The following is a 23,133-nucleotide window of genomic DNA, read 5'->3' on the forward strand; positions in this document are numbered from 1 at the left end:
CGAACTGCTAGGTTGGCAGGAGCAGGAACCGAGCAATGGGAGCTCACCCCATCGCGGGGATTCGACCCGCCGACCTTCTGATTGGCAAGTCCTAGGCTCTGTGGTTTAACCCACAGTGCCACCCACGTCCCAGGCTTGTTCATACATTATGACAATCCCAAAATGAACAACTTGAGAAAGGGTGGAACTGTTATGGGGTTCCATGTTGGGTAATTCCCAATGGGGCACATCCCATTGGGTAATCTGTTGATACTGAAGTTGAAATGATATAGAGAAAGCATGAACAGCATGCTCATCATTTCAACTTCCATATCAAAGAGAATATACCCAGTATGTCAACTGCTGAACTGCTATATTCCCTAAAAATGAATTAGGATGCATTTTTGTACAGACACACAACAGTTTTTGTTCTGCCCTGTACCGCAGAAACATACTGATTCAAGTCTAAGTCCTACTTAGATCAGTGGAACTTCCTTGCAGGAAAGTAGGTGTAAGACTGCAGCCTCAGAATACCTGTGCGGTACTACTTCTTTAGCTCTAGTTTGGAATGTGTCAAGGCAATCCCAGATCACTCCAGGCTGGTTCCACCTGGAATCATCTATGGCTACCAAAGAGGGAGGAGAGACTTTTGCCTGCACCATCTCCTACATCCCCCAGACTCACCATCAACCACATATTTAATTTGGGTTTAAAGCTCTGATTCAACATGCATGTTGGGTGGAGTGGGCAGATGATGCCACCTACTGCATGTTTTAATTGGGGTTTGAAATTCTAATTTTATATTGGGGACTGTGCAAGTCCCCCTATTCAGTTCAAGCCTCTCGTCAAGATCAGGTTGGGTCCAGAGCAGTTCAGGTCTGACTGGGGCCTAACTGGGATAACCAAATTGGGTCCCACATTGAATCAGAAGTGGTCCACACAGCCCTACTTCACATGTTCAATCTGTGCCACCAATGCATGGGTTATAGGAATGAATATTTTCTCTTATATGAGACCCAGTCTCTTCTGCTCCTTCAACTTCATCCAACTGATGCTTACAGATTCAGTAGCAGTCGACTTAGATTACTATAAAGTGAACGAAGAAGAAAAAATAAAACTGGTATAAGATGAATTCAGTGGGGCAAATGTCATTCTCACTCTACCAACACAAATTTCCACACATGGCTAATTTTCTTCTCTGTTTCTTGTTTGAGCTTTTCTATACAATTCCCCACCCCACTGCTGAAGGCAAAACAATAATGTTTTTCTTAGGTCCAACTTTAAAATATAAAATGAAAGTGACAGGTGTAAGATTACTACGAGTCTGGGAGAATTAGCCTGAACAGATTTGTTTGTAAGAAGATGGATGATAAGTACCTTGAAATCCCATTATCACTCCAATAGTCATAACCTGCAGAAACATCATTTATTGATGCAGCCTTCCTTAGAGGCATTGAAATATTTGCATGGCTAGCAGTTGTGAATGAAAATGTATTATGATTTCACCAACCCATTCTCACACCTGTTTAGTAGCCAGTTTGGGGCTTTGTTTTCCATCCTCCCGATTTTATCAGTGCTCTTATTTTTATCACCATTTTTATCAATGCTCAGTTGACTGTGCAGTAAAGTCCCATGTGGATCAAATGAGACTTAACTATAGTTATTTATTTCCTTTCTTCCCTGCCTTCCTCAAGATCGTGGACCCAAGGGAAGTTATAAATTCAGTACAGTGATACCTCTGGTTAAGAACTTAATTTGTTCTGGAGGTCTATTCTTAACCTGAAACTGTTCTTAACCTGAGGTACCACTTTAGCTAATGAGGCCTCCCGCTGCCACCACCGCACAATTTCTCTTCACATCCTGAAGCAAAGTTCTTAACCTGAGGTACTATTTCTGGGTTAGCGGAGTCCGTAACCTGAAGCATCTGTAACCCAAGGTACCACTGTAATGTAATCCATCAGTTTAAACAGTAAACAGAAACAATCACCGATGAAGCCGTCATAAAAAGGCATCGCAGCAACACAAATTAAAGTCATCCTTCACCCTGCTGCAAACACTTTCTGGGGCAGAAAAGGAAGTGTCCATGTCATTCCAGAAGGTTTTTAAAGAGTGAATCACATTGACCTGAGAAGTGAGTTCAATAACTGTTGAGTCACCACAGATAAGATCATACTCTTGGAAGCAACCAACTTAACTTCAAAAAGGGATGCTTCAAGGAATACGCTTCTCCTAAAAGATCCAAGGAGACTAGGATATCTATATGAGACAACTTTTTCCTGAAGAGCATAGCTAGATAGCTTTCTCTCCACATCACCTCACTGGCCCTTATGCTGCAGGAGATAATTGCCGGTGGACTTGTTATTGCCAATAGAAGTGGGAATGTTAAGGAACGTACCTTGTTCATGGACTGAGGAAAATGGTTGGAAGAAAGCACATTTGGTTTGTTGTCTAGTTTCACTTTAATGTAAATAAATGGTGCATGTTTTGCCCAGATCTCCAATTTATTGAGACTTGATTTCCTTGCGAAAGAGGCATCCCTCACACCCCGGTCACCTTAAAAACAAGGTACGCACAACAAAAACCCCACCCATGACTATTTTGTATTTTCTCTGTCTTTTGATAATTTTCAAGCGAAATGTCTTTCACCATTCATTGATGAAAAATGGGGAAAGCATGGATTAAATTTTCAGCACAGTACTGTAGAAAATGTGTCATGGGGCACTAGAACTCCCTCCAGATCAGCTCGTAAACAAAAGGATTTCGCAGTACAAAAACCTCCTATTTTGTGCTTGTTCTTGTTTTGGAAGCCCAGCAAAGCATTCTGGTATTTGAGGCAACTAGGGATGGGCAATTCTATCAATTTCAGTTTCTCTATTTTCCAAGCTAAAGTTCAATTCTTCACATATATATTTTTTTAAAAAAGATCATGAAAATTCATCATCAAATTTATCCTGGTCTACACATTTTTACATGCAACTTTTCCTAATCTGCACAAATATAATGCATTTTTATTTATGCTGTTTTCAAGAAGATATGCACATTTCTATGCTTACTTCACCCTGGTATATGCATTTTTGTGCACATTCTTTGAATGGACTACATTGCAAAATTCAGAGAAGTGCAAATTTTGAAGGGTGTCTGTGATTCAGTTCAGTTTCATGTATTGTTTCAGGAAGCAGGCCCACGCTTAAATATGAACTGAAAGATATCCTCCTCCTCTGCCACCAGCCCGGGCAACAAGAAAACCATTCTATGAGCTCCATGCAGGATTCCCTGTGCCCAAGGAATGTTTGTGATGTTTTCAGAAATCGTTTCATTTTCCTCAGCTGCTTTGCCTGAGGTGGAACCCAGAGATTTGTCTTTAGTTTCACCAAATACAGATCCACCAGTTGCCAAGGCTGCTGTTCTACGCTGAAGCGCTTCTTTAAAAATATCTTGAACAGGAAATCTACAAGCCATTACAAAGGCCATGTTACTGCTGAGAGGTATATAGACCTCCCCTGACAGCCTAGCAGTTCGGAAGCACACTGTGATGGCCTGGGAATCTGATTCAGAGGCTGAACCGGAGGAACCCCAGCCTGCACAGGAGTCCCCACCTCCAGGGCCGGCTGAGCTGGGGCAGGGCCTTGGATCTGAAGTGCCTGCACCTGTGCCGGATCCTCAGGAGCAGGCACCAGATGATTCCACTCTGGCTCCGGAGGTGATTGAGGACACAGTGCCTACAGGTGCGCCTCTCCCAGCCCTGTCAGGGGAAGGTGAGTCTCCCCCTGGGTCCAGTAACCCTCCAGCCTCTCCTGACCTTCAGAGGCTCAGGGCAGAGAGGCGGAGGGAACTGGTTTCTCCCAGGAGGAGTGCTCGCCTTAAGGCCAGGAGATGAAGAAGAAGAAGAAGAGTTTGGATTTGATATCCCGCCTTTCACTCCCCTTCAGGAGTCTCAAAGCGGCTAACATTCTCCTTTCCCTTCCTCCCCCACAACAAACACTCTGTGAGGTGAGTGGGGCTGAGAGACTTCAAAGAAGTGTGACTGGCCCAAGGTCACCCAGCAGCTGCATGTGGAGGAGCGGAGACGCCAACCCGGTTACCCAGATTACGTGACTACCGCTCTTAACCACTACACCACACTAGCTCTCTAGTGTGGGTGGGAGATGCGGGTCTCCTGGGGGCCGGGACCGCCCCTGGCCTCAGAGAAGATAAAGGCCAGTCAGTCCGGTCCCAGGTTGTGGGAGCAACGTCATTGAATACCTGCTTCTGCCCGGACCCAGACCTGTCCTTCCAGAGTTCCCGTCCCTGCCCGGCTTCCTGCTTCAGACCCCGCCTCGCTCTTTGTGAACTGTTTCCAGACTCATGACCCAGGACTGGACTTTGACCACGCCAACGGTAACCTTCCCCCAGGACCAGCACACACACCAGTGCAAGTAGATAAATAGGTACTGCTGTGGTGGGAAGGTAACTGGCATTTCCGTGTACCCTGGTTTCTGTCACGGTGTTCCATTGCGCCAGAAGCGATTTAGTCAAAGCTGGAAAGCTGTTTATGATCAAACGCCAGCTCCCTCGGCCTGAAAGCAAAATAATAATAATAATAATAATAATAATAATAATAATAATAATGTACCATATTTTTCGCTCTATAACACGCACCCGACCATAACACGCACGTAGTTTTTAGAGGAGAAAAATCCGTAGACATACCACCCGTAGGCATTCCCTCCACAACACGCACAGACATTTCCCCTTACTTTTTAGGAGGAAAAAAGTGAGTGTTATGGTGCAAAAAATACGGTATTATTTGTACCCCGCCCATCTGGCTGCGTTTCCCCAGCCACTCTGGGCAGCTTCCAACAAAGATTAAAAATATATTAAAATTTCACACATTAAAAACTTCCCTGAACAGGGCTGCCCTCAGATGTCTTCTAAATGAGCGTTGCAACCCCATAGTCACCTTTGACTGGACTTAACCATCCAGGGGTCCTTTACCTTTTTTACATGGACCTAGAAGGAGCATGTCTGTGAGGGCTCAAGAAGCTGTGTGGCAGTAGAATAGTGGGTGGAAGATTTTTAAACAAAGCTTCCCATTGAGATTTTTACATGTTTTGGAGAATCACGAACCACTTTGCTCTTGATGTATTCGAAACTGTGAGCTAACTCTGCAGTTTAATTAGCTGTGAAAAAGTACCAGATCTTCTCTGAAGCTAAGGAAGATGCAGAACATCCTCCAGGCTCAACTTCACCAACTTTGGTGACGTAGAAAGCACTCATTCGAAGCATCACAGGGGCCAAAAAGCAGATCCGTTGATTATCAGCACAGGGATTCCGTTTTTAAGAAAATCTTGTGAAATCATCCTGAAATTGCAGGGGCTGCAGGAAACTGGCGTGAATCACGGAAAAGAGATGCTGTGCAAGATGAATGGATTTATGATGTTTTCCTTTCTGCGTTTTACTGCTCCGATTCACCAGCATTTCTCCATTGCTGTTAAAATCACAGCTTATGCTTGGTCTTAGCCAATGGTAATTTAAGAGCCCCGTTAAATTGCTTTGTTCATGTATTTAAGGAAAAGAAAGAAAGTGGTCAATTAATGAGCTGGGACTAAACAGTTTTGCAGCACATCCCCTCTAGATTTGTATTAATGCAGATCCAAATTGGGGGCAGGGATGAGGGGAATATCGTCAGTTTCTATTAATCCCCATTGCCCTAGCCGCTGTTCTCCAGTGCCATGAAACTTCACTTGTGCAGGCTTTAAAAAAATGGGGGTTAGGGGAAATGACCAAATGTGAGTGTAAAACACCTGCTTTGCTTACAAGAAAATTAAAGTGCAGTCCAAAGTATCTCCAATTAAAAGGATTCAGGCACCAAAGAAAGAAAAAGGAAGAGGTCAGAGACCCTGAAGAGTCACTGCATCAACCCTGATGTATTTGTAGTACCTGGTGAAAGATATACACCTCCCAGACTAATCTGTAGATCTGAATTTAACCAATCCACCATGCAGTGACCAATTTGCATTCTTTTACGCATCTTTATTTCCACCTACGGTACATCTTACAACATAGTAAAGGAAATGATGTTGTAAATATGACACCATTTGTTGCTGTTGTTGTTTAATCATTTAGTTGTGTCCGACTCTTTGTGACCCTATGGACCAGGGCATGCCAGGCACTCCTGTTTTCCACTGCCTCCCACAGTTTGGTCAAACTCATGTTATTAGCTTCGAGAACACTGTCCAACCATCTTGTCCTCTGTCGTCCCCTTCTCCTTGTTCCCTCAATATTTCCCAGCATCAAGGTCTTTTCCAGGGAGTTTTCTCTTCTCATAAGGTGGCCAAAGTACTGGAGCCTCAGCTTCAGGATCTGTCCTTCCAGATCAGGGCTTCCTTCCTTCAGAATGGATAGGTTTGATCTTCTTGCAGTCCATGGGACTCTCAAGAATCTCCTCCAGCACCATAATTCAAAAGCATCAATTCTTTGGCGATCAGCCTTCTTTATGGTCCAGCTCTCACGTCCATACATCACTACTGGGAAAACCATAGCTTTTACTATACAGATCTTTGTCGGCAAGGTGATGTCTCTGCTTTTTAAGATGCTGTCTAGGTTTGTCATAGCTTTTCTCCCAAGAAGCAGGTGTGTTTTAATTTCGTGACTGCTGTCACCATCTGCAGTGATCATGGAGCCCAAGAAAGTAAAATCTCTCACTGCCTCCATTTCTTCCCCTTCTATTTGCCAGGAGGTGATGGGACCAGTGGCCATGATCTTCGTTTTTTTGATGTTGAACTTCAGACCATATTTTGTTTTTGTCCATGGAATTTTCTTGGCAGGGATACCGGAGTGGCATGCTGGTTCCTGCTCCAGGTGGATCATGTTTAGTCAAAACTCTCCACTATGACCTGTCCAACTTGGGTGGCCCTGCACGGCATAGCTCATAGCTTCTCTTAATTATTCAAACCTCTTCACCATGACAAGGCAGTGATCCATGAAGGAGAAATATGACACCATAGTAACATTCAAATTACACACAAATTACACACCCAAGTGCAGCAAACCCCCTGGCTTCCAGGATGGCTGCCACATCCTGGAGAGGCATTGTTGCTGTCCTGTAACAGCACCCAAATGGGTGGTAAGCATCATTACACAACAGACGAAACATGTTTGAATGGTTTTTCAAAAGTAATAATAATAATAATTTATTATTTGAACCCCGCTCATCTGGCTGGGTTTCCCCTGCCACTCTGGGCAGCTTCCAACAAAGATTAAATATACATTAAAATGTCACACGTTAGAAACTTCCCTAAACAGGGCTGCCTTCAGATTTCTTCTAAATGTCAGGTAGTTGTTTATCTCTTTGACATCTGATGGGAGGGCATTCCACAGGGCAGGCACCACTACCGAGAAGGCCCTCTGCCTGATTCCCTGTAATCTCACTTCTCGCAGTGATGGAACTGCCAGAAGGCACTCGGAGATGGACCTCAGCATCCGGACAGGTATACTGGGCCAAGGCCATTTAGGGCTTTAAAGATCAGTACCAAAACTTTGAATTGTGCTCCGAAACGTATTGGGAGCCAATGTAGGTCTTTCAAGACTGGTGTTATGTGGTCTCGGCGGTCGCTGCCACATTCTGGATTAATTGTCGTTTCCAGGTCACCTTCAAAAGTAGCCCCACAGAGAGCGCATTGCAGTAGTCCAAGCAGGAGATAAGCTGAGTAGGCTCCACTCTGGCGAGACAGTCTGCGGGCAGGGTGGGTCTCAGCCTGCGTACCAGATGGAGCTGGTAGACAGCTGCCCTGGATACAGAATTGTTTCTTGGAATTGTTTCCTGGATACAGAAATTTTCTTCTTTCTTTATGCTTCCACTGCCTCCTTATTTTTATTCAATGCCTCCCAATTGCAACTGAGGCTAATACCGCTCTCCAAGGTGGCGGTAATGCCCATTTTGGGAAACACTGACCCATCCCTGCATAGTACCTAATTTTTTGAATTTTGGTGTGCTTGTGCACTCTTATGGTCACTTTGAATAAGACCTGCTATTCTTCCCTAGGGTAACCAGCTTCCCCTGACAGCCTTTGCCTTTCTTCTTTCCATCACAGAACGAAGGAATAGCTATGCAAGCTACTATTTGTGATGCTAAAGAGAAATGGATGAGAATGTGCTTGAAAACCATTGTTCTTCTTGCTTAGGCTGTATCAAATTTGGAATGCAGAAATAAATTACCGAATCTCAGTGTAAGCAATGGTACCTAGCAGTGCAGTACTATTTCAGTTTCAAAGTTCAGCAAATGTATTTTCCAGCAGAGACAGGTAAATCAGTCAGGTTCCTGTTCATAGCAGTTTCCTGCGTGTTCACTCACAAATCTGTTCCATTCTTGCATCAGTGTGATAATTATTTATTGTTCAAGTCTACACACAAATCACATATAAATGTGGGCTTTAAACTAATTTTCTCCCGAAACGAACTCTTCTAAACAGCTTTCTTTTGCATTTGGCTACCTTTTTGTTGCTAGCCAAGATCTCTGATGGAATATTAGGAAGTGTAGAACCAGGATGATCTAAGAAAGCATCAAAGTATGTGGAGGCACAGATCAGAATTCAAAAGAATGAATTCCTCGAGCATCCTTAATTCACAAGAAGATTTATATATGAAGATTTGCAGTTTTATAGCCCTATTCAGAGGGTTCCAGATGTGTAACAGCTGAATTGACTCCTTCATCACCAGTGAACTTTCCATCTTCAGTCAAATAAGTTAAAACAATGTAGGAAGAACAGAAATGTTAACTGTGGAAAATGAAAGTTGCCCCATCTCATCTCCCTCATATTCTGTAGTCCTATTAATTTTCTTTATGCAACCCAGGTGAGTCAAGAGAATCCATTAGCTGTGGGCACAAAGTACTCTAGCACAAACAAACAAATCACATAACGCGCACATAAAAGTGAAAGACTGCCTTTGTGTCCCATTCACTTATATCACATGCAACACAAATCACAACCGAACACCATTTGAGCTATTTTCCTACTGAAAGGAAACATTCTACACAGTGGCGTAGCGTGGGTGGTGCAGGGGGGCCCGGCCGCACCGGGCGCAACATCTGGGGGGGCGCGCGCTCGCACTCGCAGCTCTCTGCCCCTAGGGCAGAGGGGGCGCAAATTACTTGCCTTGCCCCGGGTGCTGACAACCCACGCTACGCCACTGATTCTACAGAAAACCAAATGGTGGAACAGGCTTCAACTATTATGGGCTTAGTACTGCCCCACCCCCTCCAGCAGTATGTCTTTATGGCAACATATCTCCTTTTACTTACAGCAGCTTTACCTCAGTGTTGCAGCATTTGGATTCTCTGCATCAATTACAAGCAGAGGAAACAGGGAGGCAGCAATCTAGGGAATTGGTTCAGCCTGGTCACTGAGATCCAGCTTCAAGGGCTTTCTGGCGGTTCCCTCATTGCGAGATGTGAAGTTACAGGGAACCAAGCAAAAGGGCCTTCTCACCTTGTGGAACACCCTCCCATCAGATGTCAAAGAAATAAACAATTACCTGACTTTTAGAAGATATCTGAAGGCAGCCCTGTTTAGGGAAGTTTTTAATGTTTGATGCTTTGTTGTGCTTAGTTTTCTTCAACATTTAACAGCTGAAAAAGTTACATGGGCCAGCCTCACAACTAAGCTTTGAAAAGACCAATGCCCATCTATTGGAATGAAATTCTTCTATAAATTGCCTGTCTCTTAATCCTCAGCTTTTGTCTGATATCCCTGTTTGTTCGTTAGACTTCTTAAAACAATTTCCCCTCAATTCTTGCAAGGTGGGGAGCTCCTTTTCCTATCGAAAAGACTAGCAGAGAATGTGAAGTACAGAATTTGTTGCAAGAGACCTTAAAAGAAATAAATCTGGGTCCTTTTCTCTGTCGGGATGGTATCCAAAGAAAACGATTAAAAATAAATGGCCATCAAGATCCAACCCAGGTAATTCTTCTTTTCAGTGAGAGCAAAACCTCAGACATAAAGATAGATACAAATCTCTGAAGGGTTGTCATAGTAATCAACACACCAAAAGTAATATTTCTACACCTGGAACTTTTTTCTTCCTTTTTTTACAAGAGAAGAAGAAAAATGATTTGAGTTTCTAATCACAGCAGGAGACTTGGATGGAATGGGAGGTTGACTGTCTTCCTCCACAACCACCTGCTTTTGAGACAAGAAGAGAAAATCTTGCACAATGAGGATGATTTCAGAAAGCATTTCAGTGTGGTTCTTGGGTGCTGGCTTTACCTGTGATGTTAAAAGAGATAGAAAATCTTTTATTTCCTGGCAGGGCACCTTACTTTTCTTTTCTGCCACCCAAAGTGAATGGAGCAGGAAGAGTGCTGGAGAGACTGGGACGCAATTTTTCAATCACTCACGAGTTTCTCTGGTGACTTTGAGCCAGCCGCTCTCCCTGGTTCTAGCCTACCTCACAGGGCTTGTTGTTGTTGTTGTTGTCGTTTAGTTGTGTCCGAAACAGTTTGGTCAGACTCATGCTGGTAGCTTCGAGAACACTATCCAACCATCTTGTCCTCTGTCTTCCCCTTCTCCTTATGCCCTCCATCTTTCCCAGGGAGTCTTCTCTTCTCATGAGGTGGCCAAAGTATTGGAGTCTCAGCTTCAGGAATGGTTAGGTTTGAGAAACCAGAGGCCTTTCTCCTGGGCATGGTCGGCCAATTGGTGCCAAAGAAAGACAGAACATTCTTTATGTATGCTACAACAGCAGCAAGAATACTCATCGCAAAGTATTGGAAGACACAAGATCTACCCACCTTGGAAGAATGGCAGATGAAGGTGATAGACTATATGGGATTAGCAGAAATGACTGGCAGAATCCGCGACCAGGGAAAAGAGGCGGCAGAAGAGGATTGGAAGAAATTTAAGGACTATCTTAAGAAACATTGCAAAATCAATGAATGTTAGAATGATGTTGGTTTGAAAAAATTAAGGGGTTAACAGCTGTAAGGGTTAAGTTTAAAGAAAAAGGGAGATTACAAATTAGATAAAACTAAGAGTAAGGATTTGTTGAAACAAAAATTTTCGAAATGGGATGCAGAAAGGGGAGGTATGGGGAAGTCGGAGAAATAAGTTATAAGAAAATAAGGATATGAAACTATACTTGTTATTTGTTTTTGTGTCTGTTTGTGTTGTTCTGTTTGTTTAAAAAATTGGTGAAAATTGAATAAAATTTTTTAAAAAATAAAAATAAAATGGTATTTAAGGCCCATTAAAAAAAAAATGGATAGGTTTGATCTTCTTGCAGTCCATGGGACTCTCAAGAGTCTCCTCCAGCACCATAATTCAAAAACATCAATTCTTCGGCATACTGAGAGAATAAAATAAGGTAAGTCCCATGGACTTCTTTGGATTAACGTTTTTAATCTGTTTACCATCAATGAATGTCTGTGCAATGGAAAGCTCAGAGGTTTGTGTAAGGTGTCACCTGATGACTAAGAGAGTGGGAGGAAAAAAGTGTATATCTCCAGTTCAAACTAGGAATGTACAGTGGTACCTCGGGTTACCTACGCTTCAGGTTACATACGCTTCAGGTTACAGACTCCGCTAACCCAGAAATAGTGCTTCAGGTTAAGAACTTTGCTTCAGGATGAGAACAGAAATCGTGTTCCGGTGGTGCAGCAGCAGTGGGAGGCCCCATTAGCTAAAGTGGTGCTTCAGGTTAAGAAGAGTTTCAGGTTAAGAACAGACCTCCGGAACGAATTAAGTACTTAACCCGAGGTACCACTGTACAAACTTGCCCCAATCCATTCTAACTATCATTTGTATTCAGTACTTTTAGTTCTGCTGCAATTGTATTATTTTGCACAAGCTTTTGTTCCATTTCAATATCCACTGATGTGGAAATACACCTATTTTTTTATGTAACATAGCACCCAATGCACACATATTTCTCAGTTGTCAACAAATATTTACAGATCAGTTACCTTGCCTGTGTGTTTCCTTTTCCAGTTCATAAATTTGCAGTTCGCAGGCCTTGTTAGTCTTTGGTAGCAAAAGCAACAGAGTCCTGTAGTGCCCTAAAGACAAAGTGAATGAAGGAGTTAATGGACCATCACCAGTGGCATAGCGTGGGTTGTCAGCACCCGGGGCAAGGCAAGTAATTTGCGCCCCCTAACCCGTGGATTTGCGCCCCCTAACCCTAACCCCCAGATGTTGCGCCCGGTGCGGCTGGCCCCCCCTGACCCCCCACGCTACACCACTGACCATCACAAAGCCATCCATGGCTGTAATCCTAACTATGTCTACTCAGCTGTCAGTCCCATTGAATTAAAGAGGGCCAAGATAAGTCTTGTTAGGATTGCAACCTTTCTGGGTGGCTTGATTTCCTTCCTTCCTTCATTTTCTTTGTAGGCTGCTTTTCTACAAAGAAATCATGCTCAAAGCAGCTTACAACAAAGAAACAGGAATGTATTAAAACATCATCATCATCATCATTTATTATTTATACCCCACCCATCTGGCTGGGTTTCCCAAAATAATATTCATAGAATCAATCATTAAAAACTTCCCTAAACAGGGCTGCCTTCAGATGTCTCCTAAAAGTCGGATAGTTGTTTATTTCCTTGACATCTGATGGGAGAGCATTCCACAGGGGGGTGCCACCACTGAGAAGGCCCTCTGCCTGGTTCCCTGTAACCTCAACTTCTCACAGGGAGGGAACCGCCAGAAGGCCCTCACCGCTGGACCTCAGTGTCTGGGCTAAACAATGGGGGTTTATGACCAGGGTTTCTGCGCCTAAGAGAAACCTGGTGGACAAGCATTGGCAAGACCCGGCCCATCTGCTTCATCCAACCAAGTCTCTGTTACACATGCCAGATCAAGTCCTCCATCCACGATCAAGTCATAGATGGCAGTGGTCTTATGAATAATTGACATGGCATTGCACAGCAGCACCTTGAGGTGATTCCAGTATCCTTCCGGTCAAAACCAGACCCAGAGGCAGGGATAGGCTTCAAACAATGACTAAGCCTGCCTCCTCGGTAATGACATGGTCTGGTCTTAGCGTAACTCCTCCTCCTGCCCGTGATCACTGAGATCGGGTGTCCCAGTGCATCCCCCCCGCCCATGAAACCTGCCCTAGCCATTCTGTTGGCTGGGCCCCACTGCCAGGCAGCCCTGACCCTCTCCCTTGAGAACAAAGCATAAACAATACTATAGCCAATAAAACAGTGGGGGGGTGGGGAGATACAATTATACCAAAACTGTCAGGAGTCCAGGTTCTCAGCTGGATAACACAGTAAGCGTAGGTCAGGGACGTCCAACTCCCAAGAGACTGCAATCTACTCCCATTATTAAAAAATTGGCAGTGATCTACCCATTGCCATTGCCCAAAGTTGTGTTTTTTTTTGGGGGGGGGAAGGAGGTGCAAAACAATTTCTAAGCTTCTTTGGGGATCACCACAAAACACCCCATGATCAGCCTGTTACATCCCCACGATCGACCAGTAAATTGTGATCGTCCTGTTGTACATGCCTGGTGTAGGTAATTAAAAAGGAGCATTATTGCCAAAAACAACAGGTAGCTCCGGACGGTTTAAACAAAGCACCCAGCATCATTACTCAGATGACCCTTCTAAAAAGTCATTCTGGGATCTACAGAATGACTTACGACTCTTACGTCTTTGGTTTTTCTTCCTGTCTAGCAACCCACCCCCATTCGCTCGCTTTTGGGACTTATTGGCTTAGCTCCAACCTGATCCGGTTCAGACAGACTATCTCCTTGCCTGTTCGTGCCTAATTGATCTTACAGAGAGCTTTGGCTGCATTCCAGCCTGCTCTCTGTCGTTCCCTCGGCAACCAGCATTCCAATGCCTGTGGCAGTTGCACTGGGCACTGGGCACTGTTCAGCCGGCTGCAGATCTAACTCTCTCTGTTCTGCAAGCAGGCTGTGAAGTTTCACCAGGAGCTGGCTCATTCCTGACAAAAACTAAACCAATCCGGAGCCCCAGACCAACATCCAACCCACCAGGAACAGAGCAAAAAAACAAAAATGCCACCGACTGCCTAAGAACATTTGAAAACACATGGGCAGGGAGCAGGGAAACAACAGCAGAACACCCACCCTCCCCCATCACTTCCCCAGAAGTTTGCTCCAGTGAGTCCAGCCCCACGCAACGGGCCTTGCAGTCCTCTCTGCAGCAGATGGTGCCTCGGCTTCCCAGGGTAAGTAACTTCACTTCTCATGGCGTAAGTAAGTGCCACATTTTTCGCTCCATAGGACACACTTTCCCCCCCTTAAAAACTAAGGGGGAAAGTCTGTGGGTCCTATAGAGCGAATGCAGGAGGCAGGCAGGCAGGCAGGAAAAGCCCCCAAGAGCCTCACACAAGCTTCACGCGGCTCTTGCAGGCTTTTCCCCAGGAGGGAGAAGGGACTGACGCGGTGCGTGGCTCCTGTGGGCTTTTGCGGGAGGTGCGCAAGGCTAAAGAAGCCAAGGCAGTGAGCGCGATCCATCCCGCTCACTGCCTTGGCTTCCTCTTTAGCCTTGTGCAGCCTCTCCAGCCCCCCAGCTGGAGAGGCAGCTCGCAGCCTGTCAGCTGCTCTTTGTTTTTGTTTTTTTTATAATATTTTATTAGGTTTTATCAATAGAAAAGTTTAGAAAAATACAAAAACGAAAAAGATACAAAATTACAAAATACAAAAATACAAACATTAAACACAAAGAAAGAAAAAGAAAAAACACATATAAAAGAAAACAAAAATTCCCTCTTTCTTAATTTCTCATCTTTAGTTAACTTATTTTCCTGACTTCCTCACGTCTCCCATTTTTGTATCCCTTTTAAAAATTGGTTCAGCAAATTCATGTCCTATTAGTTTATCTATTATTAATCCCATCTTACATTTTACCTTGTTGCTAGAACCCCTTCAATTCATTTCAATGTCATCAGCATTCAAAAATTTTACAATATTTCTGCAAATAAGTTTTAAATTTCCTCCAATCTTCTTCCACCAACTCTTCTCCCTGGTCTCGGATTCTGCCAGTCATTTCTGCCATCTCCATATAGTCAATTAGTTGCTGTCAGCTGCTCTTTGGGCCTGGGGGGGAAATAATATTTTTTTCTTGCTTTCCCCCTCTAAAAACTAGGTGCATCTTGTGGTCTGGTGCGTCCTATAGAGCGAAAAATACAGTACCTGGGAGTGTGAGGGCCCGGGCTCCACCCCATAGGCCGGCTGGTGAAGGCCTTGAAAGGGAGCAGGCCCTGCAGTCCTCCCCGCTGCCGATAGCACTGCCAATCAACCGGAAATGGAACATCCCAAAAAATCACCGTATTTTTCCATGTACAAGACTGGGGGGGGGGTACTCAAAAATAATGTTAATAAACAGGGCTCGTCTTATGCACAGGTGGTGCATTGTGGGGACGGGTGATTGGTTGCAGCTCCGAGCCACAGCTTGTCAGCGGCGATTTGATGAGTGATTGGTTGCTGCTGCAAAGGCTGCCATGGATTGGCTGCCGCAGTGGCAGTTGGGTGTTCAAATTCCGGCTGCTGTTGGCAAGTAGACAGACGGCAGTTGGCTTCTGCGACATGAGCGATTCTGAGCGTTTGTCATCCGGGTTAGTGATTTTCTGCATTCCAGCCCCCCCCCCAAAAAAAGCTCAACCACTATATTTTCTTAAATTTGAGTCCCCCAAAATAGGGGGGGGGGCATCTTATACACGAAGGCGTGTTATACACGGAAAAATATGGTACATTCCAATACTATAAATATAACAAGATTACAGTGGTACCTTGGGTTAAGAACTTAATTAGTTCTGGAGGTCCGTTCTTAACCTGAAACTGTTCCTAACCTGAGGTATCACTTTAGCTAATGGGGCCTCCTGCTGTCGCCGCACCGCCGCCGCCCGATTTTTGTATTCATCCTGAAGCAAATTTCTTAACCTGAGGTACTATTTCTGGGTTAGCGGAGTCTGTAGCCTGAAGCGTCTGTAACCTGAAGCATCTGTAATCTGAAGCGTCTGTAACCCAAGGTACCACTGTACTTAAAAAGCATGCAGCACCCAACAGCAAAAATAACAAGGGAATTTCTCTTTAGTCCTAGAAACACCCCTCCCTTGATGTTCCCCATTGTCTGTCTCCTTCAACAGATTCTTATAAGGCTTCCAAAGCAAAGGGCGGGTGGAGCTAAAAACACCCCTCTCAAGATGTTGCTTCATGAGGTTTTCAGTGCAAGCTTGCCATCCTCTTGCATGGAGGGACCACTTAGCACTGTGTCCTGGATTATATGGATTCCTGTGGGCAAATCACACTTTTTACAGACATTTTCCTTTGCTCCCTGTACTGCCACTGAACCACATATAAATCCTTCTTTCAATTGCGCATTTTATTCTGGAAATGCATATTCTATACAGGAAATGACCGTGTCTGCTGAAGTATAACATTCATGTTAATTTATGTTGAAATGTTTGTAGTAAAGGGGTGGAATTCAACATTGTGCTATTTTAAAACAAGTGGGTGGAGAGCACAAGCTATGATCATGTTGCTAATGAATTTGATAGAACAAATCCCAGTTTTTCTTCCCCACCTCACCCCCTGGTTCCACGGCACATTTTTAAAATAATGCAATAGAACAATTTTGTGATAATCTTTGAAAAAAACATATATTTCTTTCCTGACCATTCATTTTCAGATAAGATGTTTGCATGAGAATTATGTTGCACATTTGATATGCATATCTTCTCCAGAGACGAGTTTAATCCAGAGCTGCCAGAACTGCACAAATGTAGGTTAGTCACAAATATCTGAAATAATTTGAATGAAAAATTGATGGCTGTCTGGTAAAGAGTTATAGAAATATCGGAGAAAGAAATGTAGGTTAGCCTAGACTGCTAAACAATCTACTTTTTCTCCTCCACAATGATCCCCCCCCCAAAAAAAACCCCACACACATTAAAAATGCTTACATTGGGAAAGAAATTAAAAGTTTCCTGATCCCCAGAAGTAAAGCCTTTCATAGGAACAACTTCCTGAGAAAACTGGCAACGAACATGGTGCCAGCAGAGATTCATAGATGACCTATGAGTATGTAAAAGAGTTTGCATGGATGCTTTTCCACAGCAGGAGTTTATACCACCAAAGATATGAGGAAAGCCACCTTTAAAAACAAACAGCAGCTTCTCTCTTCGGCAATAACTTTCCATGCTGTTTTTGTTTTTTTTTACAGAAGTCTTGCATGAAATGACACACAAGGTTCTGATGGCACATGCAGTCTCTTCTACTGTAACATAATCAGACTTAACCTAAGGTTACCAGATGTCCCTGTTTCCCGGGGACAGACCCCCAGATTTACAAATCAGTCCCCTGACAAAATCCATCTTCTTTAGTAGGAAGTTGAAAAGTGTCCCCGGATTCATTGAAAAAAATCTGGTAACCTTAACCCCCCAAAGAAGCTGCATTCTAGGCCAAATTAGGTCCTGGAACCCCTTTGCCCATGGCTGGTGAGGAGCAATGGTGGGCAAGAGTTTTTGCACATGTCATGATCTCCATGGATCCCCATGGGAGTGGGAGGGAGTAGAAGCTTCCCACACTGGAGTTCAGGAGCATTTTGCCCCATGAGCTTCCCACCCACCCTTAAGTTAGCCTTCACTGAGCTATTTGGGTCACTGGTGGACTAGGGCTGGAAACCATTCCTCCCCTCCCAACCAGGTTTGCACTAGGTTGGGGTTTCTTTGCCTTTCCCCCAGTGAAAATTATGGATTTCTTTCGTTGGGTGGAAGATTGTTGTCTTTGTACAGTTGCTGGATACATATTGCCTCATTCCCTTTCATTGCTGCCGCCACCATGTGAACATGGGGCATTAGTGTTTTGAAGAAAACTGTAGATTCATTTCAGCGTTTGTGAAGAGCAGCTTCCATTCTTCTGTCTCTTGATTATGGACTTGAATGTAGCTCACGACTTGGGGTATGTTGGAAATTAAAGCATTAAAATCTATACTGTGGGGGATAAGACCATTCAGAAAATGGCTACCCTCCTCTGTCAATATCACCCTAAGACACACTAATAAATTGTTTACTTCTCCTTTTTCCCTGATCCCTGTCTGATGCTTTCCTTCCTCCTTGCTAGCTTCTCCTCCCTTCCCCGGTATTTACTCTTACCCTACTTCCCTTTGCTCTGTTTTCTTTCCCCCGTCACCCCTTCCCCCTCCCACATCCTTACCCAAGCAAGTGATGATACTTCTCTATGGGAACCACTCGACTCTCATCCTTTTGAGGAGACAGCCATTTTAGAATCCTCCCCAAGTGCATTACCCAGCATCAAGTTGGACTTCTGAATTTTTGGGATTCCAAAATAACCACTGCCTCATGGGGCTAGAAGTAGAGCTCATATAGAAACACAAGTGGCACTGTGGTCTAAACCAGTGTTCCCCAACCTTGGGCCTCCAGCTGTTTTTGGACTACAACTCCCATCAGCCCTCGCTAGCAATACCAGTGGTCAAGGATGATGGGAATTGTAGTCCAAAAACAGCTGGAGGCCCAAGGTTGGGGAACACTGGTCTAAACCACTGAGCCTCTTGGGCTTGCCATTCAGAAGGTCAGCAGTTCGAATCCCCATGTTGGAGTGAGCTCCCATTGCTCTGCCACCTCCTGCCAACCTAGCAGTTGGAAAGCATGCCAGTGCAAGTAGATAAATAGGTGCTGCTGTGACAGGAAGATAAACGGCATTTCCATGTGCTCTGGTTTCCATTACGGTGTCCCGTTGCACCAGAAGTTGGCCACATGACCCGGAAAGCTGTCTGTGGACAAACGCCGGCTCCCTCGGCCTGAATGCGAGATGAGCCCCAACCCCATATTAACTTTTGACTGGACTTAACCATCCATGGGTTCTTTACCTTTACTAGAACTGCCATCATCCACTTGAGTGACAAACACACAGTAAAATCCCATTTTACAGTAAGTCTTTTTAAAAAAAGAAATGCAAAAGGACCTGTGAGGATAAAAGCAATCTAAAAGAAGGCAGGGTGGGGTATGAGGACATTTATTTGTGTTTTTGAGCATGCATGTGTAACGACTGATGGTCCAGTGCAAGTATAGCTCGGCAATTCAATTAAAGTGCCATTTCTAGAAACTCACACACCTGCTGATTTCTATTTATATTTAGGGATAATTAATAAACTACCCTGCAGAGAGTGTCTGTCGCAGATGGGAAGTAAGGAAAGGCCACGTTTTCACTAGAATGGCAAAGCGGGACAAAGCCATACCCGACATTCCCCTTTGATGCTGAAACCAGGTCTGCTGCCAGGGCAGAGGTTGCAGATGAGGAAATATGTTCCCCATTTCCCTTGCTGTCAGTGATTAATCTTACTGTGGGCAGTACTGCTTTGCCCCTATTATATTCTGAAAGGTTACAGTGAGTTTAATAAGTCTTCTATCAAATGAAAGTGGTTTCAACAGGAGAAAATACTCAAATATTCTCAACACAAAGAACAGGCAACCACTCCCACCCCCAATTTACACGGGGTTATGTTCTGAGGTGCCGCTGTGGGTTACACCACAGAGCCTAGGACTTGCCGATCAGAAGGTCGGCGGTTTGAATCCCTGCGACGGGGTGAGCTCCTGTTGCTCGGTCCCTGCTCCTGCCAACCTAGCAGTTCGAAAGCATATCAAAGTGCAAGTAGATAAATAGGTACCGCTCCAGCGGGAAGGTAAACAGCGTTTCCATGTGCTGCTCTGGTTCGCCAGAAGTGGCTTAGTCATGCTGGCCACATGACCTGGAAGCTGTATGCCGGCTCCCTTGGCCAATAAAGCGAGATGAGCGCCGCAACCCCAGAGTCGGTCATGACTGGACCTAATGGTCAGTGTGACCATGTTATGAGGTACTGTAAGAGCCATTGAGAAAACCTTCAAACACCCTGTTCCGCCCCTTTTTTGTGATGTATTTGTGACATTTTGGGGTCAATTCTGGGTTCAGCGCGATGCCATATGAGCGATTGTGCACATATTGAACGTGCGTAAATTGGGCAACTGAATCATCACAAATGATAATTGTTTGCATGGGCTTGCCACCATAGCAAAGAGGATTTTGGAGCCCTCACAGCCTGAACAAGACCGGTCCAGCCGAGCTTACTACAGGGATGTGAATATCAGGGCTTTCTCTTTCTTTCTTACATGTGCTACTGTGAATGAAACAATGAGACAGGCCCAAGCCGATTTTTCTCAGATGCAGGAAATTGTTTTCCGGTTGCACTGCTCATTTTTTCCATGAGTGTGCTGCTTCTGCTGCCACCACCAGGACCACCACACCTTTCTCCAGGCCTCACTCTAGCAACAGCCAAGGGAGTGCTTCCTCAGAACAATGTGCTCTGGAGAACACAGTTGTGAGAGTGCCTGTGGCACTGTGGGTTTCCACAACCACTAGTTTAAATTTAAGGGAGGTAAGGAGTTGAAAGTCACTGACTAACTTAGAGGTGTTAAGCTTTCTTTCTAAATCTGTAGCATTTTCATTGCTAAGGCAAACCACACCAGGGCACGGGGGCGGCTCTCTCAGCTATCTTACTGAGAATGCCTCACTCGGAGGGAGACTGCAGCTCCTTCCAAGGCTAGCATCACTTGCTTTGAGGCATCTGTTCATAGTCTGCATTTTAATCAAGGCTTATATTTTGATCAGACACCTGTATTCTTAAAATGAGCTTAAAATATATTTTAAAATATCTGTATCTCTCATGCCAGGCAGCATCTCTCATGCCAGGCAGTGAGTGCATCGGCAGATGTGCTCATCTTAAAGAGGGCCCCTGGTTTATTGCGGTCATAAAAAGGCTGAGAAGCGAGGTCACTGACCTTACAAATTACAGAATAATCAAGTTGCAAAAACAATTATTATGCCTCCCATTTTAGACTTAAGCCCAAAGGGTAAATTGAAGAAGTTGCTTTTAGAACAGCAGCTGTTTTAGCAGCAAAAGGGGGGCTGTAAACTAAGAGGCTTCTCTCGGAAGTTGCTTTTGGAAACTGGTTTTTTACTAAGTTCCCTTTCTTCTAAATATATATATATATTAATGTATTAAATATATAGGCTTAAATGTAATTATGCAAAGGATTTAGAAAGCATGAAATTTAGATGTTAGATTCTTATTTCATAGAGACATAGAGTCCTAGAGTTGGAAGAGACCACAGACCCATGCCAAACGGGAAGCACTATCACTCCTGACATCTGGTTGCCGAGCCTCTGTTTAAAATGAAATTAAAAACCATCTGGTTTGTAGGGAATAGGGAAAGAGGGGCCAAAGGTTATCTGGTAATTAAGGTGCCTTGTAGAGGTTAATGGCTACTTGTTGGCCATTTATAAATAGAAGAAAATATAGCTCTCTGTCTCCCATAAAAGGTAATAGGAAATGGGTGTATCTTATATGATTGGTTCTAGCAATCAGCCAATAGGAAATTCAACCAGGCTGATTGGACAGAGGCAGCCAAAGGAGGAGCAAGGGGACTGGGCTGAGGGAATATAAGTGCTGGCCATGAGGGCTGGCAGGCAGAGCATTGGTAACCATATACCACTGTGTCTCTCATTTATTTGTCTGACAAATAAATAATTATTTTAATTTCTCTATTGCTGCGTTGAATATTTCATTCCAGCTAAGCGTTAACCACAAGCAGGGTGCTACAGCTTCATAAATGGTGACAAGAGCAACAAGGGGCAGAACCCCCCACCTGCACTTGTCGCATGTTGGCTTAGGGCAGACACTCCCAACCTGCGGCCCTCCAGATGTTTTGGCCTACAATTCCCATGATCCCTAGCTAACAAGACCAGTGGTCAGGGACGATGGGAATTGTAGGCCAAAACATCTGGAGGGCCAAAGATTAGGGCTTATCTTAAGTAGCATGGGGAGAGGGGTTCTGGTTTCTGTCTGAAACTTTATATACTGAGCTGCACTCTAACCATTGTTTTCTCCTTTCTCATTTTTAATGGTATACACATTGGCACAATTGGAGCCCATGTGTTAAGCCCTGAATGAATTCTCAAAAGCTTGTCCATCCATAGACTTAATAAAGCAGACTCCATTAATCTTATCAAATTGGTTCGTGTGGAATTGTACTCTGAAGTGTTTGTTTAAAACAGTGGAGTGTGGCAGGGGGAGAAACCTCTGAATGCCTCAGTTTCCGTGGAGAGATATCTTTATCGTCAAGCCACTTTCTCCAGAGTAATCCTGTTGAACTCGGTAATGCTACCCTTACGTAAGCAATCTGTAGGTTGCAGCCTACAGTGTCTGCTTCCACTCTTTATTAGGCCAGGGTCCCTCATCAGTATTCCTTCCTGTGCTCGTTCCTCCTTTTAAGACAGTTTCTTGGAAGTCTTCACAAAGGACAGTTACACAGTGTGCAGGCAGCTTGTTCATCTTTGGATTCTGTCCACCTGGCCTGCCCCCCTTCCCGCCCACAGAAGCACAATGGGAACTGCACAAGTTCAGCTTTTTTCAAAGCCATTCTCCTACCTGTGAAAGAGAAAGTCGGATTTGCCAATGTTCCTTTTCAGTCTCCATCACAACTGCCTTGCCTCTCTCTCCCCCCTCCTTTTATTGTGGCTGCCTCTGACACTTAGCCGCGTCGTTCTGAAGTTGTTCCTCTTCTTCCTCTGCCTTGTTGTATTCTACACTTTTGGCTTTTTGAGATAAGGGCATCTTCAGAGCTGCAGCAGCAGCATCCCATTTGCAGGAGAGTGCCTTGCGGGAGTGTGTGCAGTGCGGAAATCATATCCACTCAGCTTTGCACTCAGAAATGGAGAGACTTTGCTGGGTCACTCAACAAAGCTGATCTCCACCCCCCTCAGCAACAAATGCACTCTTCCCCCCTCCATCCTTTGTTTCCAGGTGTGTGGGGGGTGTGTGGGCGTGGGGGTGTTTGTACATGTTCTCTTTTCCTTGCTACCACTTGGTTCAATTGATCCACCTAACAACAATGGAGAGAATGCTATTCTTTCTTTGGATCAAGCAAGCCAGTGTTGTGTAGTGGTTAGAGCAGAGCTTTCCCAACTGTGTATCGCGACATGTTAGTATATTGACTGCAGTGTGTGGATGTATTGCATGAATTCCTCCCGAGGCTGGAAAGGGCGCTGTGGTCTAAACCACTGAGCCTAGGGCTTGCTGATCAGAAGGTCGGCGGTTCGAATCCCCGTGACGGGGTGAGCTCCCGTTGCTCGGTCCCAGCTCCTGCCAACC

General features: G+C 44.5%; 2 long non-coding RNA genes across 4 annotated transcripts in view; one reads left to right on the top strand and one right to left on the bottom strand.

Annotated features, from left to right (window-relative positions):
- Window positions 1-4,374: 4,374 nt before the first annotated feature.
- Window positions 4,375-15,213, bottom strand: LOC308587189. The gene is made up of 3 exons (XR_014008280.1): window positions 15,123-15,213; window positions 11,918-12,010; window positions 4,375-4,535 (listed from the first exon to the last, which is right to left on the bottom strand). It is a non-coding gene; the product is annotated as an uncharacterized lncRNA (long non-coding RNA).
- The window catches only part of LOC308587146, a 34,275-nt gene continuing 25,006 nt past the window's right edge, over window positions 13,865-23,133 (top strand). Inside the window, exons 1-2 of one of the 3 annotated variants that reach the window (XR_014008228.1) lie at window positions 13,865-14,155; window positions 16,618-16,714. This is a non-coding gene — a long non-coding RNA (uncharacterized lncRNA). Of the gene's footprint in view, window positions 14,156-15,480; window positions 15,545-16,617; window positions 16,715-23,133 lie in introns of those variants that run through there. The other 2 variants (XR_014008229.1, XR_014008230.1) reach the window with 2 other exon arrangements.

This window comes from Podarcis bocagei (genome assembly GCF_964188305.1).
Source record: "Podarcis bocagei genome assembly, chromosome: 5".
Taxonomy (NCBI): Eukaryota; Metazoa; Chordata; class Lepidosauria; order Squamata; family Lacertidae; genus Podarcis; species Podarcis bocagei.